This window comes from Polyergus mexicanus, unplaced genomic scaffold (assembly GCF_030449975.1).
Source record: "Polyergus mexicanus isolate NDT 795.1 unplaced genomic scaffold, iyPolMexi1.0 SCAF_8, whole genome shotgun sequence".
NCBI classification, from domain to species: domain Eukaryota; kingdom Metazoa; phylum Arthropoda; class Insecta; order Hymenoptera; family Formicidae; genus Polyergus; species Polyergus mexicanus.
The window spans coordinates 8789387-8809563 of record NW_027223328.1 but is presented as its reverse complement, the minus strand read 5'-3'; the positions used below and the strand labels follow the sequence as shown (position 1 = coordinate 8809563).

Genomic DNA, 20177 nt, shown 5'->3' with positions numbered 1-20177 from the left:
AAATTGTAAGTTGCTCTGCAAAATGAGCACTTGTATAAATGATTAATTTTATATGCGCCAGTACAAAATTACCTTAGTTTGGTCTAGTAAGGAATATTTTTTAATTAATTAATGTTTTAATATTTTATTCACAAAACCGAAGAGAATTATACAAATTTTTTTATAATTAAAATAAAATAATTTTTTATAATTAGAGGAACGTATGTTATGTATCATATACGGAATATTTTTAAAAGAATAACAAAAAGAGAACAAAAAATATTATATATATTTCTGTTCTTCCCCAAAAAACATAATCTAAAAAACAAAAAAAAAACACCCAAGATTGAAAAATCTTTCAGGCTCATCTCCAGATAAGTATACACATGCAAAATGAACACAGTTTAAACAACAATTTTCTTCTTTTGGCGATATTAATCATCTTTTAACGAGTGCGCGTAAGTTGAGCGTATGATTACTTCGTCGGCTTGGACGAAACACGTGTCGATCGATGTAAGTACATGCCTCTTAGTTCCAGAAATAGTCGCGTCGCGCGTGTTTAACAAGCCCGCTTAACTTTTAATAGGCTCGATGGCCTAATTATGAGCCACCGCGAAGTAACGAAGTCTGTCGCCTTTGCATAAACCCTGATGTATAGTGGAATATATATACCGTCTTCAATATACACATGTACAAAAAATATACGAAAATGGAAAGATCAAAATTCTCTTGCGTCGAGATATTTAGCGCGTTGTCAGTCAACGCAAATTAGAGATTTATCGTTGTCTATAATTATCGTTTTTAACTTCTAGAAATGATAAATCGGAAACGATTCGGAATCATTCTATCGCTTCGCTTACGCGACAAATAGATATCGCAAGTAAATAAAAAAATATTCATGCAGATATACAAGAAATGAATTAATTCACTCACAGAATCGCTGCGCATCCTGTTATCGTGGTCGTCATCCAATCTCGCCGGTCGTAGAAGAATACTCTGATAATCTGAAAATATACGCAAATCAAATCCGATTGCTACTTTCAGTGCTAAAATTTTGTATCAAAGGCAGAGGGATGCATCGCTGTTAAACAAAGATATATGGTTGGGCGAACCGAGAGCGCAAACATGCATACATACATAGGTAGCTTTGATGAAAACACGTCTACCATTTTCGCGAACCGAGTCGACCGTATCGAAATCGACGAATACGCGCTTCTCGAAACATGGAATCCACGCTGAACGATACAAAGTGGCGCGCGAGGCGATATCGAAACTGCATCAGCCTTGAATAGTGATTAAAGCATCGCCCGTAATTGAACGCACCCCGCGTACTTGATCGCTCATAGAATGGAATGATGGGTGTAGTCGGCGCGATACGGAAGAGATGAATACGGCGAAGCACCCATTAATTAATTAGTCGCCAAATCGGCCAATCGGCCGGTCTCGCCAACAATCAATGAACCGAATCGATTACTGTCGCTGATTACAGAGGACGTACGTACGTCCTTGCGCGACGGGCCAACCGTAATTCGACGAGCCCGGTACTGTGCGATCTGTCGCGATCCACGAGTGCTACTCGTAATCAAACGGATAATAAGGTAAGGGAGAAAGGGAGGAAAGAATCCAAATTTCCTCCTCCAGCCATATTTTATCAGTAAGGTGCGTGTTATCTCTTTTATCTATAAGGGTAAAGAAAAATCATAGATCTCCCAAAATTTTAAATGCAGTGGGTAAAAAAAAATTTGAATGCAAAATTACGACACGGAATCTTATAATTAATAATTGACAAATAACATCGCGTTCGTGTTAAATTCGTTAAATTATTTAATCGACATCGGAATCACCATCCCGACGTTGAAACCGCAATCTTAATTATATACAGATGAATAATACAAAGCGATTATTAACATTTAAAATTAAATGATGCTTAACTTGTTACTAAATCCGAAACTAACTCGCTCCCGCTATGTAACGCGGTGTAACCGACGCCGGTTAAACTCATCGTAGATCTAACTCAAAGTTAACCAATCCTGGGCCAACCGCTGCGCGGTGGTCTGACCATCCCCGCAAAATTGTTATTCAACGATAATTTTGAAAGAGGAAATGTCGATAGACAGTTTTATTTCAGTGCAATATTTTATTTTAGTTGCAATTACGTATATAGTGATTGCGAGCCAAGGATAACGTACATAAACGTTAGCGCGCGTATTATAAAATAAACTCTCCTAAAATAATATAAACGATATATAATTCAAACGTCCGCTAATTATATCAATAGCATCAATAGCAGAATTAAACTTATTCGATTGAAATTATGAATTTCAAAAAATCAAACAATTCACTCTAACCACTTTTTTTTGCTATTTACATTAAAATTTCTGTAAATGAAAAAATCTCTGTCCATTTTTCGTTTAATTATATATTTTTGTACAACGTTTTCAGAGAGAGAAAGAGAGAAATAGAACGCTCACGTTTGAGATGATCATGTATTCACCCTTCAGCCACGTATAGCAATTATAAGTTAATCAATTCCACGATCGACAGAGAAAGTTTGGCGAATCGAGATTGCATGGGAAGGAGAGAAAGAGAGAGAGAGAATACGCTCCTTGCATATATAATTAAAGCCATACTTATCAAAGATGCTACGGCTTGTACGGGAATGCGATATTGATTGGAAAATTTCATTGATCCCGTTTCTTTGATTCTCGATTACACGATTCCTATCAATAATCCTAGTGATATTCTGAATTTTTAATATCTAACATTTTGTTATTAAAAGTGTGACTTTATCAATTTGATAATTTAGCCAGTCTCTAAGCGCCATTTGGCGCATTTCCAAAAACATCATGCAAATAAGCTATTATATTAACAAAGTCTGGCGATGAATTATCTTCGCAGTAAATAATACTGAAGGACGGACATTTCGCGAACAGGCGACCGCTGGAATGCGCATTAGCTCGTACCTTCCTCTATCCTCGTAAAGATTTATCATCTCGACAACTTCTAAAGAGATACGTTATCTCGCGTAACGTGGCTATTCTTTTTCCGTTACTAAATCGCAATAAGATACACCAATCAAAGTCGCAATTTAAAAACGATATCGCCCGTGAGTATCATTATGGCCGTAAACTCGGTAGCGTGTGCGCAAAATCATTAAAAATTAAAAAGCGATATAGATGAACATGATCTGTTAAGCATTTTTAACTAGCTAAAAGCCACAAGTTGTTAATGATTTAAAAAAAAAAAAAAAAAAAAAAACACCTGCCATTAATATGACATCGGACTGAGGTTGATCAATTCTTTTATACCCAGAAATAAAAACGTGCAATTTTTAAAAAGATACCGACTGCTATGCTCGTGCATTTACGCGCGCATCAATGACGAAGAAAGTCAAATTGTCTTACAAACGCGTAGATGGGAAAAATATCTAGCAGCGTACAAAAAGTACCGGATAAAATTTATTTTCCGCACGAATTCTTCGCACACTCCACGGAAAAAAAATTCCAGAAATTGATCGGCGACGAACTCTGCGCGATGCGAGAATGCCACCAATACCGTTGACGACGACGACGACGACGACGACGACGACGACGACGATACGACGATGGGAAGGTAATAAGGTAGCTGTTTGTCGCTCGAAGTGTCAAATAAGCGCATCGAGGTACCCGTTAGCGGTGCGCGACCCGATCTTTTTCTCAACACGCTATGCCATATTGACTGCTGACACATTCCACCGACCTGTCTTTGTGTTCTCAACCTTCTTTTCACTCGCGGCGTCACGTATAGAATAATAAGACCGGGCAGTTTCGGCATATGTTAAACGGGAAAGAGGCGAACGTATTCGTGAACAATTTGAAACGATGTGATATGTGCAAGAAACGCGCGCTACATTCAATATGCGTAATATAGTTGCAAACATTCGGCTAATATCTTTTTTGCTGCAATATCGATTCGAAACAATAACAATCGGCCGCAGAGATCGAAGCGAAAAAGTTGTATGCAGAATACATATACATATACAGAATACATATTTATGCATAAAAAGAATACATAGAATACATTTTTATACAGAATACATATTTATTAAGAATAGTGTATTTACTCATTATTTTATATTCTAATTAAATGAAAAAAAAAAAAAAAAAAAAAAAAATTGTATTCCTTATAGATACATATACCTAACAGCTGATCGAGCGGAATCGAGTAGAGAAATGCAGGAATATTTTTTTGCGGCGCAAAAAATATTCAAGGAATAATTAATTTTCTCCTCCGATGCCGAGCGAATCCAAGCGAACGTTCTTGCACATACTTAGTCGGTCGTTACAGAAACAGCTCGACGTATAGTCGACGTCGCGCATTCCTCCCGCGGGATAGACATTATTACCATAAGCGCGTTACCCCACCCACCTACCTACCTACACCTAGTTGCATATGTACAGAGTGGATGCATTAAATGGTCGAAGTTCGCGCGTCGAGTTCCCGAGAGTTCTTCTATCTTCCCAGCTAAGTTCACCGAGTGTCGACGCTCGATAAAAGTGTTTCTCTTTCCTCGTTCCGCCCCCGCTCGAGTTTATACCGCCACTGATGCCACGCCCGACGAACTTTCGGCTCCTTGACCAGGCGGTTACGCTTCTTCTTCTTCTTCTTCTTCTTCTTCGTCCTCATTTTTGAGACGCTCTCGGTACCCGCGATAACGGAGAAATCGCACGAGCGCGTGCGGTCGTCTTGCATCCCCCTCTAGAGAGGGACATTAATAATCCAAGCGCCAACTACGCCAACTTACTTACTGTCCAGCATATCGTAGTTACCTCTACTTAAATTATTACCCTCGTATGAGTTATCCGTTATAATAATTATGTTACAATTCGTAAATTCTCGTTACAGTATAGTCGCGCGTAACTATAAGATATTATAAAGCCATTTATAATTATTTACTCCATTAAAGTTTGATTTTTAATTCTGTATCCTTACTTTGATAGAATTTTTACACTGAGACTTTTAGTTATAGAAAAATATATGTTTCTCGAGTCCATTGTGTGTGTGGGTGTGTGTGTGTGTGTGTGTGTGTGTTAAAAAGGTGTGAAATAAGATAGACTTTGAGAGAGTAGACTCGGAGAAAAAGTAGATTTTAAGTTGATCAAAGAATTCGTAGATGAAAAGAACTACAAAGGATACGTAACTTTCTCGCATTATAAAATATTTCACATATAAACTTGTATTTAAAAAAAAAAAAAAAAAAAACTCGGCCGGTGTATTCTCTTTAATGAATTTGTAGATGTAGACGATCCTTTTTAGTAGTGAGAATTTCATTGGAGGCGTCCTTGTTCCCTTGAAACTTTCAAATTTTCAACTTTGAATACGTCGACAACTAAACCCGGGATTAAAATTCCGAAATGCCTCGCGTCCTTTAAACGCAAAAGCGTACGACGTCTACATAATAAGAATGTATCCGCAAAGTCCTAACGGGGCGCGAGAAACGAGGATGTTTGTGAAAAGCCGCGTAAATCCTATTCTCCCTCGCCTATTTACAGCATTCGACGGCAACACCTACGCGCGTATACGTGCGTACATATGCGCATACGTACACGAATACGTATACATCTATACGGATCGCGCCCGAGAACGGTAAATTAACCGCGGCGCGTCGAGCGGGACTTTATAATCCGGAAATTAAAGGTGTATTATATCCGGAGAACGGGTAGAGTGAGGGTGAAAGGGGTGGGAGGGGAAGGGGGAAAGAGAGGGCTGAAGGGGGAGTGAGAGAAAGACCAGGGGAGACGCGAGCCACTAGCCAACCTCGTGCCCGTCGAGGGAGACACGGTGAAGGTGCTCTATCCAGCGCCCATGGCGATATGCCGCCGGGCTAACGGAGAAAGGTGAAAGAGAAAGAGGACGAGAGAGGACGATAGAAAAGGAAGGTCTCTCGAGTATATATACGGGAGAGATAGGAAGAACCGAGAGCGAACAGAGAGCGGGGGAAGGCGGTAACTTTTCTTATAAGATCTAAAGTTTGCGCGTGCGAAGCCTCGTCGCCGCTCGCTCTTTTCCGCTTCTTCCGCTTTGCCGGTATCCCCCTCGCAATCCTCAACCGCTTTCCGTTCCGCGCTACCCTCTCGCGCCGCGCTTGTGCCCGGCAGTCTTTCCCTCCACGAGGCGAAGCGAGCTCTGTGCGGCGGGAAATATTAGAGCTTTTAAACGTCGTTATTAGTTTGCACGGTGAGCCGAATAACTTTCGAGCTACCGCGTGCGGGCGAGCAGCGGCCGCGATACCGTCGATACCGGCAAGCTGTACGGCTGCTGCTCCATTGCTCGTTGCCGCGCCCTGGAATCTCCTCGTCGAATAACAATTTGAGTGCCGTTTACGGCGAGGGGGATTCGGGCGATTAACGTGATCTCCGATAAAACGGGACCGGCGCCGGTATCGCGCGACCGATTGTGGTCTTCCCAGGGCGAAGAGAGAGAGGGGCGATAACGAGAGAACACCGAGGATTCGCCTTCGGATCGAATAATAAATCGCCGGCGATTACAAGAGGTATTCCCTAAATAAGGAAATGAAAACGTGCTCTCCCTTTAAATATCTCGTCGAAATATATCCGTGTGAATTCTCTCATTTTCCCCCGAATGTAATCTGTTGGAGCGCTCTTTAAAAGCCGCGAGAACGAATCGGGTTAATTTTCATCAAGTTTACTTCGCTTGATTAGCGGAACACAGCGCGACAATAGACCGTCTCTCTCTCTCTCTCTCTCTCTCTCTCTCTCTCTCTCTCTCTCTCTCTCTCTCTCTCCCTTTTCGCGGCCAGAGCGAAATTAATTTTCACCGGGGACAAAAGCGCTTTGGGAGGGACGCGCGATTTCTTGCATCGCGCTCACTTAAAACGATATACGTTGGCAAAGTTTCGTCGCGACCGCCCTCGGGTCCTTCGATTCCAACTTGTGGAGGAGGAGGAGGAGGAGGAGGAGGAGGAGGAGGAAAATAGTAGACACGGCTAACGCAGCAACTTTAAAGTATAAGTTATTATTGGTTTAACCTGGATTGGATATCCGGTTTCCAATCAGCACCGGGAAAGAGATATCACGCGAAAAGGAAGAAAGGGCGAGGGGGACAGGGATAGGACGGGAGGGAGGAAGACGAGTAGTAAAACCAACACGTCTCGCATCGATTCGTCGGCGACGGCAAACGCATTAAAAGCGCATCTAACATCTACGGGAAAGACGTACCTATACGACGTAGATGAATTATTAGCTTCTCGGAGATTGCGTCTCAGCGGCGCGAGAAGCGAAAATATATTTTCACTTTGTCCGCGTATATGGAGGCGAAGACGACGAAATTCGCGAGAGATCGTGTGCAGCATAAAGCAAGCATGACGTTACATTTTCCCTAACATCGATGTGCGTGAGTGCTGTATGACGGAGAGATGGAAAAACGAAGGGAAACGCGCGACGCACGTTTCGCTCGTCCGTTTGAAGAAAAGAAAAAAAAAAAAAGTATCCGATCTCGCGAGAGTCGTTTATCTTGTAAAGCGAATCAAGATTTCGGCGACCATCTCGCCGAATATCCTTTTACACAGGATAATAGCTACAAAACTATCCTATATCGCATTATATCACCCTATTGGGATACCTTCATTTTACCCCGGTGGCGCATTCAAAATTTTATACGGGGCGGCGCGAAGCTGAAGAATGTAGAGTTGGCCGTAGTCACTAGTAGTCGTATCGTCCTCTCTCTCTCTCTCTCTCTCGTAAAATTCACGTCGCGCGTTTCCTTCTCGGAGGAGAAGATTTTTTTTTTATTCCGTAACACAGTCCTTCTCTCTCTCTCGCGTTCTTCGCATTTTGCGCGGCAAAAGCGGACGACGCGTTTCAATTTCGCAAATATAAGAGTAATATCTACTCGCGAGATGCGAAACATTCGCTATGTATCTCCGTCGGCGAAATTATTAAGGGCGTATTCGGGTATATCGAATTATACTTGGGCGCGTGTCTAGCGTACGGTGATTAGCATGACACAGGGATAGCGCGCGCGTAGAGGATCCGCATAGATATGCGTCGTGTACGACTGGCCGGTTGGCCGGACGGACGGATGGCCGCTGGTACTTTATATCGCGAATGCTCATGAACGCGAGAGATGCCCGGCGCATTCGTGAACAGCCGAGAGGTACAGTTAATGCTTGCCAGAATTTCCCATGTGGCACGCCACGCCGCGTTCCTGTATTTTCTCGCGTGTCGTTTACGTCCGGCATTCTACTCGCGCGCACACGTTGCGCACGTGTGACGTGTATGAAAGAGCACAAGCGAGGAAGAGCCCGCGTGAAATGGTGATCTTAACTTTTTGTAAGACAGATGGAGGATGGGGCAAGACGGGGGAGAGAAAAAAAAAATAGCGCGAGCGTGACGAGGTGACCGAGGAATGGAAAGGCGCCGTAATCCGCTATAATTTACGCAGAACGCTATTATAATGGCATTGTGCGATTTATATTTTATACTTGTATGTGACGTAACGGAGAAACTGTCCGTTCAGCTGTCAATTATTCTTTACTTATTGTTAGATATAGAACGCTCCTATTCACAATAATCAGAATTGATGAGAAATATGTATATAAAGCACTATGATTCTATTTTAAATGATGAAAAGATTATAATCTTATTTGACGTAATCTAATTTATATCTAACACACACATCTAGAGTATTCACTTTTAGAATCTCTTATCATTTTATTCGCCTTCGCATTTTCTTGCCATTATTGGCAAGATTTAAAAATAAGAAGCTGTTTATAAGTTATTATTATAATAAATTATTGATTATTATAAATATTGGTTATAAATATTTTAATAGAATTTAAGAGAAAATTACATGTAAAGGGGAGAGAATAGGGGAGAGGGAGAGAGAATGGACAGAAATTGGCGAGGTGAAGGGATGGACGTCGCGGTGTACCAGCGGCTATTATTCGGCTAAATTACCGAGCGGTTTCACCATTCGGTGAACTCCTGACCCTGAGTTTAGGCCAAGCGCGCTCGTTAGACCGATCTCGGTCCCTTAATCCCGTCGCGAATTTATATCGTGACTGGATCTCTTATCGCCGCGCGAGCACGTTGGTCAGAATGGAAACGGCGAGGCGAATGGAATTTGCACGTCGGACGGGTGCAAAGGTGTCGACAACGACAACGACAACGACGACGACAACGACGACGATAACTATTCTCGGCCCCCTTCCGTTTCCAAATACACGTCCCCTAACAGGCTTCGAAGAGGAGCAGCACGCCTTGCGTTATTTCCGGCTGGTGCCAGTGCATATTTTGCGAACGTGTTAAGAATATATTCGAAGACGTGCGCGGGTGCGCCAATAAAATTCGTTCCCTTCTCGAATGCGAGAAGTCGATCCGTTTATATCGCGCGACGCTATTAGGATAGAAGTGACTTTTTCCGCGGAATTTTCCCTCATCTTTCTCTTACCGTAATTTTCATATCGGAAATGTACCTTTGATTTGATTAGTTTGACTTTGGTACTCGCGTTCCGTTCGTCGCTTCTCTAGCAAATGTATATCAACGTTTCTTGTTATCCTTCGACGAAATATCGTTCGCTGACGGAGCCGATAGTCGCTTTTAAATCGATATCGATGAAATCAGTCGGTCGGAAAAAATCTCTAGTCGAGATTCTCTGAAGAGACTACGCTGCCGAACGATAATGTAGACAGAGTTCGCCCTCGTAAAATGCGAGAGCACGGCCTGCGATCGTGTTATTACCTATAAAGAGGCCCCGCGGCGATATAGCCCTCGAAAAAATATAACAAAGTTAATGGCGATGACGGTAAGCCGCCATTCTAACGCGGCAAACAACGTCTCTTTCTAATATAATTTCGCAGAAATTCTTTTTAGAACATAATGACCGTGCGATCATTCGCATGCACAATCAAAGACCTCTCAGAGCGAGAAGACGTTGCATATAAACAACTCTATATCCTTATGTATCATATAGATAAACGAGACAATTGGTATCGTATCCGACAGTTTTTACTGCCGCAGATATTATCGAGGAAAACTCATGGTGGTCGTTTTATAGACGCACGCGTGACATTTATTGCCGCATAATATGTGCGCGTGTGGTGTACGTTTTATCGTCTTGTGCGTAACATCTCAAGTACTTACTGCCACATGTTATGCGATTCGCGCGGGACATGATTTATCGTGTGAATGAGCCGGATATTAAATAATTTTATAATGCAAATTTAATATAAAATCTTTTCATTATTAGCACAATCTAGTGATAAAGTTTAAAATAATAAAATCAATTCTGTATTTACAATAATTTTTAATATTATCTATATGTTCGTGACTATTTTGGTCTCTTAAATTTTTCTCGCGTAATAAACTCGTATTTTTTTTAAATACTAGAACAACACGGGCGCGCGCTTTTATTTATGGACATCTTTCAATTTTTTTAACTTTTCTTTCCTAACTTTAATTTTTTCTTTCGCAAACTGTCAAAATTCGCACGATTTGACAGTTGCAAATAACACGAATGAAGCAAGTCGCAGCGCACAAGCGAGACAGCCAATCAGCATCGCGGAAAAGAGGCTTTAACGCTTCGATATATTCGAGTTCGAGGTTTCATGCCTTTTTTAGAAAGGGATAGAGAAGATAACCTGATCCACTTATGAAATTTTTAAGAAAATAAAACCATATTTTATAACATCAATTTTTTTTTTTTTTTTTTTTTTTCATTTTTCGTGATTTGGAAGCTATCATTGTACTGAGAACTTTGATTTAAAAAGAGCTCTCGATTCGCACCGCTAATATAATTTTGTCTAATATTATATTAGTTAAAGAATATGCGATCGAAGAATGCGATAAAGACTAGATGAAATTTCCATTAAATTTAAACGTAAACGTCGATCCGATGGAGTCGCACAGAGGCACTTTCGCGCTCGATCGGGCAAATAATTTTGATCGTTTCTGTCGTTATCCTCGTCACCGTTTCCCGTCGTAAACGATGTCATCTGTGCCTTATGGCAAGATGAAGTATTATTACGTACACTCGATCAAAATAATGAACGAGTTACATCTCAAAACAAAAAATTCCAAGCGTGATGCAAGAAGGAAACAATTATCGCCCCCGCAAATATCATAATGAAATAATTTATAATTCCTATCTCTCGTTATTTCAATTTCTATTTAAATCGCGCTACCTTCTTATACGAGTCGCTGGAATGACAAGACTATACCGAGCGAAATAATCACGTTATTTATGGATGATAAATGTTTCTTTAACGACGCTTATATTTCAAAATCTAAAATTAATTGCATATTCATCTTCGCGGCAGTGATTCATCTTACATCATTTTGAGATGTAAGAGTTTAGAACTTACTAATCACAAGCCGAGAACAATTCGGAGTTATCTATTTCGCCCATCGCGAAATTCGTGGGGAACGCGTTCGCTTTTCACGCGGGACTTAAGTCGGCTCTCGAGATATAGCGAAATATATTATTTTCGCGTGTATATGAAATCTCACGAAAACCGGCGAAATGCAGCAACGAAGAGAGAGCTTCTGATGGAAAAAAATCGAGCGAATTCATTGCCGAATAAGATAGAGCCATTTATCGCAAAGTTCCATTTTTGCGTTCTTTCATAAAGCGATTCGATTTATGCAAGTATCGTTTTATGTTCCTGGATAAAAAATATTAACAAATGTTCCCCTATGAACATTAGGTCGAAGATACTTATCGAAATAATGGACACAAATAAGTATTTCATACCATCCATACGTGAGATGAATATCATTCGTTTCTTCAAATGAGAACATTCTCTATACTGTTACAATAAATTAATGAATCAATACTAATACTGTTCGGTTGAACTGCCTCAAGTATACTAACTTGATTGTAGGTACGCCGTCTCTTATTGTACACAGAGGTCTATATTGAAACCCCTTCCCCTTTCTTTCACTAGGTCGTAGTAACGATAGTATGCTGATAAACAAACATTATCCCAGAATCAAAACACTAGAGACACAACATCGTAGAAAGAAAGAATCTGATCTGAAACTCAGTCATTATGAAATCTATTTATGTCCATTATTTCGATAACAAAACATTTTCAACATATATATATATATATATATATATATATATATATATATATATATATATATATATATATATACACTTTATATATATCGTTTTTAAAAGCAAAAATCGTCTTCAAAAGACAAAAAAAAATGCAATCTAAATATAAGTACTTATTTATGCTTATTTATAGTTAAATATTCATCTTATTAGTGATCGATGTAAAAGAATAATATAATATGGCAAAAAATTACCATATTAAATTGCATTTGTCAAATATTTCCATTCGCTGGCTATTAGATTAGAGAATCATAATTTATATTTTAGATTCTACTGTAATATATTGAGGAAGAGAGAAAAATCTACTGTATTATACAATTACGTAAATGCGAAGAAATGTAATAAAATCTCCCAGACTTGAAAGTAAATTTCGATGTGATAATAAATTATAAATTATAAAAAATTATTTGAATTTGTAATAAACATATTAAAAAATAATAATAAAAGATAATTTATATAAATAATGTATGTAATAATAATATTAAAAATTATAATAAAACACAACAAACTTAAAAAAAGATTATTGTTACGAATAATTTGTTGCAATTTGTAATTTGTCATCATGGAGATCTATGCGATATCACGCGACTCTTAAAGACAATCTCATTTTATTCTTAAACTACTGGTGTATAATATACACATTTCTCCAATGTAATTCACATACTTGGTCATTTTGATATAGAACGTAGTATAATGAATGCCTAGCATTCTGTCTATCTATAGCCAAGACTTCGGATCAACAAGCGATATAAATGGAATAATTGCAGATAATTTGCAGCGTCGATTGCTACGCGTTCCCCACTTGAGTCACCCTTCTCTCACTATTCTGTCTCGTCCGGCCCCTCGTTCCCCAATTATCGCTCCCCTTACTTCCTGCTTCGACTATTCGTCTCTCTTCCCTTGTTCCCCTTTATTCATTTACTTTGCCAAGGTGATTCTAGACGATTACTGAAATTCTTAAACGCGAATATATCTTCAAATATTTAAATGTAATTATTTTTCTGTAATTATATTTTTCGAAATACCTAAATGTAATTTATACTTTAGCCGAGATACTTCAGGAGAGATCTCTCTTTTATAATCTTTTCTCAAATCGCGAAAATTGCAAGTTTAAAAATAGTCACATCGTGTAGATAACAAGTAAAACTTGTGCAGTTAATGATTCAGAGTTTAACACGTTGTTAAACTTTTATAAGCTAATTACAGCAATACAGAAATATTCTATGTAGATTTTACTAAAATATATATCTAATGTATGTAAATTGTCTGACGATTATACACGAATAAAGGTAATTCGATTTAAACGATGCGACAGATAAAATTGCTCACGACTTTAGTTATTCATTTACAATCTCGATACTTTCTAAAATCAACAAGGGTTGATAGCCACTTTTAAAACGGCTGCTGCTAGTAAAACTAATACTGGAATTCGAACTTGAGTACAGTTGCGCAAAATTGCCTATAAGCGCACAGAAGTCTTTCGTACTGCTGTTCGTGCGAGGTGCGACTTATCGAAACTTTTCCGAAACTTTTATGAAAGGTCCTTTTCTCGCCTCATCACATCGGGCTCTCTCCCTTATTGACTTTAAGTCCTGGTTTGGAAATGCCCGTCGCTTCTCTCGTCTCTCGTTTTTCTCTCCTCCCGTTTCTCGTCTATTCCTTCTGCGTTACACCCGACTGACAGGATTCGACGTTTCGTGACTTAATTTGTTGACACGTCGCTCGATTTGTCAACATAAGTTAGCAAGTTTACCGTTGCCCAAAGCGAATGGAAATCGATTTTACTCGTTACCACAACTCGCAATGCGATGATGCGTATCTTGCGATTGTTAAAAATAAAAAAAAATGAACAATAGCGGAAATTAATTTAAATCACTGTATTACAATACCAGATTCTCGTATTTATAGTAGCTGCGACAAACGTGCAACAAATATTGTGTAGTTTAAGAGTTAAATAAATAAAAAACAAAATTGATAAATTATTCTTTATTAATGGATTGTGGTTTATAATTACTCAATTATATTGTACAATTGCTATGAAATGACTTTATTAATGGATTGTGGGTTATAATTATTCAATTATAAATCACAATCCATTAATAAAGTTATTTCATAGCAATTGTACAATACCTTAGCAACGTATTCTGAGCGACAAAAATTAAATTGCAAAACAATCTGTATAAAATTAAGATTGCCAGAAATACTTAGAATCATCAGTTGCATATCATAAATAAAGTTTGAAAAAATTCGCGTATTATAAACTCTAATATTTCACAAAATTTCTGAAATTTATCGCGATAAACACTCTCTCTCTCTTTCTTGAAACAGTAAAAAAGATCTTCAAAAATATCGGATCATGAATCGATCGAAATTGCTGACGTCGCTAACAAGAAATTTATCTTACAAATTGTATCGCTCTCATAACCGTACAGCTTCGGGCAAAACGGGTCAGAGAGGTTGCGACCTTGATCGTTGTCAGCATCGGGGAAACTTACGATCGGATGACCGAAGGAGACCCGCGTGAGATCGGAATGACGGTTGTACATTACGGGAGGATCGCTAAGAGGCGACGATAAGCGGCTCCACGACGCTCGTTTCCACCCTACGGCGCGACCTCTTCATCGATCGACCTCTGATCTCGAGAGCCCTCTTGTATTTTATACGGTTCCGTCTAAATTAAATAGAATCAGGATAATTCGATCCCGGACACGTCCAGCCAGTCGTTTCGTACGTCGCGCTATCACATGAGCTCTCGTTGGTTTCTTGTCGAAAACAGGGACGGATTTTGCAAGATTTTTTTTTTTTTTTTTTTTTTTTTTTTTTTTTTACAGTGAGTCGTGTAAATTTATTTTTGAATAAATACTAGTCTTCTTTACGAAAAGTATCGAGAGAAATGTTAATAATTTTTATTAGCAAACAAAAAAGAATGATTTTCTCAAATTTAACTTTAATAATAGCAATTAAAACACGTTTTTTATCGTTAAATAATTTAAATAAATTTTAAGGCCTTGCCAAAACATTTAAAATTAAACATATAAAATTTATGCTGTAAAAAAATTGGGGAGGTATTCTCTCTCTCTTTCTCTCTTCATCGGTCTATATACGTTTATTACAGAAGTGAGTTAAATATTTGTTAAAGCATACGCCAAATATATTAGTTTAGTATCAAATTCTAATAATATTCCAAGAAGTTTTGCATAAGACAATTTTGCTCAAAAATATGCCAATTTTTTTAAACTGTATATTGTATACTGTAAAATAACAAAGCAAACGTGTCCTTTGACATTTCTTTATTCACGTTCCCATTAGAAGCTCCCCAATCGTTAAACACGCGCTCCGGCAAGTCACGGTCCATCCCTGGACAGAAAGGTCGAATGGGGCCCGTAAATGTAGGTGCTGCCCGTCACGATAAACTAAATAGACCGTGCCATAGCCATAGCCGATCCTCGGCTTATTGGAGCGCTCTTACCCTCGGAAAGTGGTCAAGATTTCACTTACCCCCGTACGAATCTCTCTCGAGGTTACAGCGATTATACATTGCTATACATTGTATGTGACTTGGCCTTTATTAACGAAAATCGTTGAATCGCGAAATTTTTCATGCGTATATTATATAAATAATGCAAATTTCAGTAAATATAATAACAGTAAATATGTTATCGGAATTCTAATTTTTCCACTGTTTATTCTTTTTTTAGTTCTCTCGAGAATATAGATTTAAAGAAATTCCAGAAATAAATTTATCGATATAAAACCGAAATAGAGATGACATATAGCTTTTTTCATTCTATTTCATATTGTCCTTGTTTCGCTTCGCGTTAAACTGGCGAGAGAGAAAAACTTGAATATGGAATAGAGAGCGAGATGTTGACGAGAATAGTTAAGGAATTTGCACCAAATTACAGAGCAATGGTGAATCCAAGGAGCTAGTCTTCAGCAATTCGCACGGTGCGTTGTCCCAACCTCCGGTATGTATGTAGATATATAACTACACAGCCAGCTGTAAATTAGTGCCCTAACTAATTGGGGCGCGAAATAGGATGATCAAATATGGAAAGCTAATTCGGTATTCTCTGCAAGATTTTGGTAACCCGTTTCTCCCAGTAAACGGAAATCTTTAGAGACGTAAAGTATGTAGGATATGAAGATATATATTCCTTTCGCAATTATATTACTTCATTTTTATCATCTGTTGATTGTTCACATCTCGAAAATGCAATTATTAGGAACTCAGGGCTATCTTTAAAACTGTCGACACCGACATCGACATTTCGCGTTAAAAGATTAATATCGCGACGTAGCGCCGCGAGGAATCGATAAATTGGTCGGGAACGACTTATACTTCGTCCATCCGCGAGCAATTATATATATAGCGGCTCGTATCGGCAGCCGACAGTCGGGCACCGATATGTTATTAATAAAGCATTGTTTTCAGTCTGCCCTCGGATACGATCTCGACGCAAAGGATATCGTGCGAGACTCCTGTTTATCGCCGTGAGCGAGCTCGTGAAAAGAACAGAATGGATGAAAAATAAACGATAAAAGAATGGCGAACCCGAAGAAGATGATTTCAAAGGGTATTAAAAACATACCGGATTAAGATTGCATCGTGCCCTAAACGAGTATGTATTTATACGGGCGGGTGCGGAAAAATTTAATATACAACTCGACGGTTGGAATAAAAGCCTCGTTGTAATTCTATAAGAAGCTATATGAGTTTATTACGCCCACGAAGTAGAGAATATACGCGAGAGGAATACCGAATGCAAGAATGCAATTCAAGATGTCATTGTTCGCCGACTATTCTTAGAAGCAGATAATTATAATTAAGCGCTTCATACGCCTTGATAAAAATTTGTGTCAATCAACTGTAATGTTATTTCGTTCGATAGTTGTATACATCTCTTTCTCATTTTATTTAATTATTTTCTATTTGAGAATTATTGATTGTCCTAGTTTAAAAATATCAACATAAAAATAACACAAAATACAAGCTGTATCAATTATTAAAATTGCATAGGATTTGCGGAGTACAACGGAGAGAAATGTTGGAAATAATTAATTAAAATTAAAGCAAAATTTTATTTACATTTATTTGTGACGTTACGATTTTAATAATGCACTGACACGCAATTATCAATCGTTATTCTTACGGTATATTATATTATATTCTACAATAAACTTCCATTGATTGCAAGAGAAATGCAAAAACAATGAATCGTTTAGTCTAACAAATAAAATAATTTCTGCTTAAAAGAAGGGGCATAAAATTGCCATATAGGTAAGGAATGTGCATGCTGTAAGATAGTAGAAAAAAGAAGAAGGGAGGAGGGAGAGAGGCGGGGGGGAGGGGGGAAGAGAGAAATCGTAAGAATCGGAAAGAAGCAGAGGAGCAGGAAGACCGCTCTCGAAGATTCTCGGAGGCTGATAATTTACGAACTAGCGTGATCGCATCACCCTCCCCGCGATTTAGGAGCCAATTTCCAAAGTGCGAGGCGTTGCTCCTACTTATAGACGTTACTCGCTTTTAGAGGGGATCGAACGGCATGACGGAGGATAAGAAGAAGCAGCGTGAAATAGCACGGTTATCGAAGAGTAACCGAGAAGACAGCATTCCTCTGTTTCTCTTCCACCCGCTTTCGCGCCCCTCCGTTGATGGGAAAGCTTCAATTTCAATTTAAATAGTTCTTACCTCCCCACGGGTCAGTAGTCTTTCGTTTCAACTAATGCGTTCGGATCTTGCTACGCATCTACTACATTCGTGTATTCGTATCGGTAAAAGGGATCGAGAGATAAAAGAACCCAGGGAGGGATAAGATAGCGAAGCGGAGGGCTGCGGAAAGCCGTTGGTTGAGAACTGTGTGATAAAGAGGACAGTAGACGAGAGTAGAGATGGAAAAGAAAGTAAGGACGAGAAGTTGGGAAAAGGGTTTGCAGGATGATCGGTGGGGAAGGAGGAGAGGGAGATGAGGCGGAGAGGGAAGCAGAGGGGAGGTTCGGTTACTTTCTTGCCTCCGCTGAAATCCAATATTCGGACAGCGAGGAAGAATCTCGGGGTGAGTTCTCCATCTACCATTTAGTTCTTAGAAATTTATATCGCGTCGCAATTTATCTCGCGTTACGCTCCTCCTCTCCCTTTTCCTCCTGTTCCTCCTTCTCCTCTTTCGTCTCACGCGCCACGTTCCTCGATACAAACGTAATAAGGCGACCCGGTAGGGGCGATAAATCAGATCGCGTTAGTTTCAGATGTCGTCCTGAGAATCGTTACGGCCGTTGACGCCCTCGGAAGGCTTAAAGAGAAAAAGATCGTGACACATACTTCATCCCGGCCTTACGATGCGAAACGAGGACGCGCGCGTTCGCTATCCCGTTATCCCGGTAAGCGTCTCCGACCGAGAGCGAGCGAGGATTCTGACAGCTGTTTCGGATAGAAGATCTTCAAGATCTGCGCGCGAATCCGCGACGATGCGAGGGTGCAAATCGAGAATGTAAACTCGCACGAGAAATGCAAGACGGGCGCAACATGCTGCCGTTTCTCATTTAAAAAACAGTCAATTTTTAGTTTTTTATGATCATTTGCAATGCTAATTAAGAGATCATTTTAAAGTGAATCAGTAACTTTTTACAATTTATCTTCGTATGTATTCATAGAAGATTAATGTGCATGTAGATTTTAATAACCTTATAAAAATCATTGTATAACTTTTTTCATAAGAAAGATTAACGTAGTAAAAATAATAAATTATTTAATATATACGTGGAGATATATCTCAAAAAAGATGTTTCGCAAATAAAAAGAAGCATTGGCGCTTACGTGTGACTAAATTAATTCCTTTCGCATTTACACCAGTAAAATATAAAAAAAAAGCGAATATGTTCTTGCGGCCGACCTTATTTTCCGTTTAACCGTAACATCGAGATAGAGCGCTTGAAAAGAGCATTGTCGCGACGAGATAATAGCGGAGCACCAACCGCGAGCTTCGGTCGGTGAAAGTAGCGAGAAACAGAGAGAGAGAGAGAGAGAGAGAGAGAGAGACAGCGAGGGCGCTGCCCCTTCGCACCAATTAAATCTAATTACTCCAATTCCCGTAAGGGTAACGTCCATCTAATTATCGTTTGACCGAAGCATGTATTAATGATGGACGATCTCGGCATACGCGACTATGCGTAGGCCTGAGCAGGGTATATATAGCTTAAAGCGAATTCACACGCTTTTAACGACCATCAAAAATAAGAAGGAAATAAATTATTATAAAATCAAGTGACATAAATAAAGCTGTCGAATAAATAAAAGAAAGTAATATTAGAAAAAAGATTTTATAATTATAAAAAATGATAAAAAAAAAATAATGATCAAGATAATGTGACATTATACATACAAAGATAATAAGATTAATAAAATTATTAAAAATTATATGTTAATATGTAAAACCGCTCTTTTTTTCTTTTATTTTATTATTATTAAAAAATACTAATAATAGGTCAAAGAAAAAATTAAATAATGTCGCGCATTAAAAATTGAAAATGATTAGAGGATCATTAAAAATTATTGATTTTATTACATTGTGTAAAATTCTGTAAAATTTAATTAAAATAAATATGTTACTAAATATTATACAATAAATAAAAATTTATTTTATAATTTTCTTTCTATGAAACACTTAAACAAAAATGTATCACCGTATTGATTTACGAATAATTTATCCAGAATAATCATCATGAATCGATCGTATAAATACGACTTTAGCTTGCATGCGGTGCGTGCAGAAGCATATTTTAATGGACGAGGAAAGAAACCGTAATATCGCGCCGGTGGCCAAGCCAAACCACGCAGGGTCAACGGGGGTTAAATCGCTCCTATAATGAGTCGGCCGGTCGGCTGCTGCTACAGGGACCTATGCCCTATAACTCGATGCAAACCTGACTTATGGCTATCTCGATTGGCGTTCCGTTCCGTTGCTCGAAGCTACGCGTTTTTTGCGCGTGACGAATCGCGATGTCAATGTTTCTTGTAGATAAATATTAAAATCGTGCGTTTCAAACGTTTAAATAAAAGAAAAATTAAATTCATTTTCTT

At 38.8% G+C, this 20177-nt stretch overlaps 1 protein-coding gene across 6 annotated transcripts in view; it reads right to left on the bottom strand.

Annotated features, from left to right (window-relative positions):
- The window catches only part of LOC138935573 (nephrin), a 357081-nt gene that overhangs the window by 318294 nt on the left and 18610 nt on the right, over nt 1-20177 (bottom strand). For all 6 annotated transcript variants that reach the window (XM_070300241.1, XM_070300240.1, XM_070300245.1 and 3 more), the window contains exon 3: nt 913-983. The gene's annotated coding sequence lies outside the window, so the exon portion shown is untranslated. The remainder of the gene's footprint in view (nt 1-912; nt 984-20177) is intronic.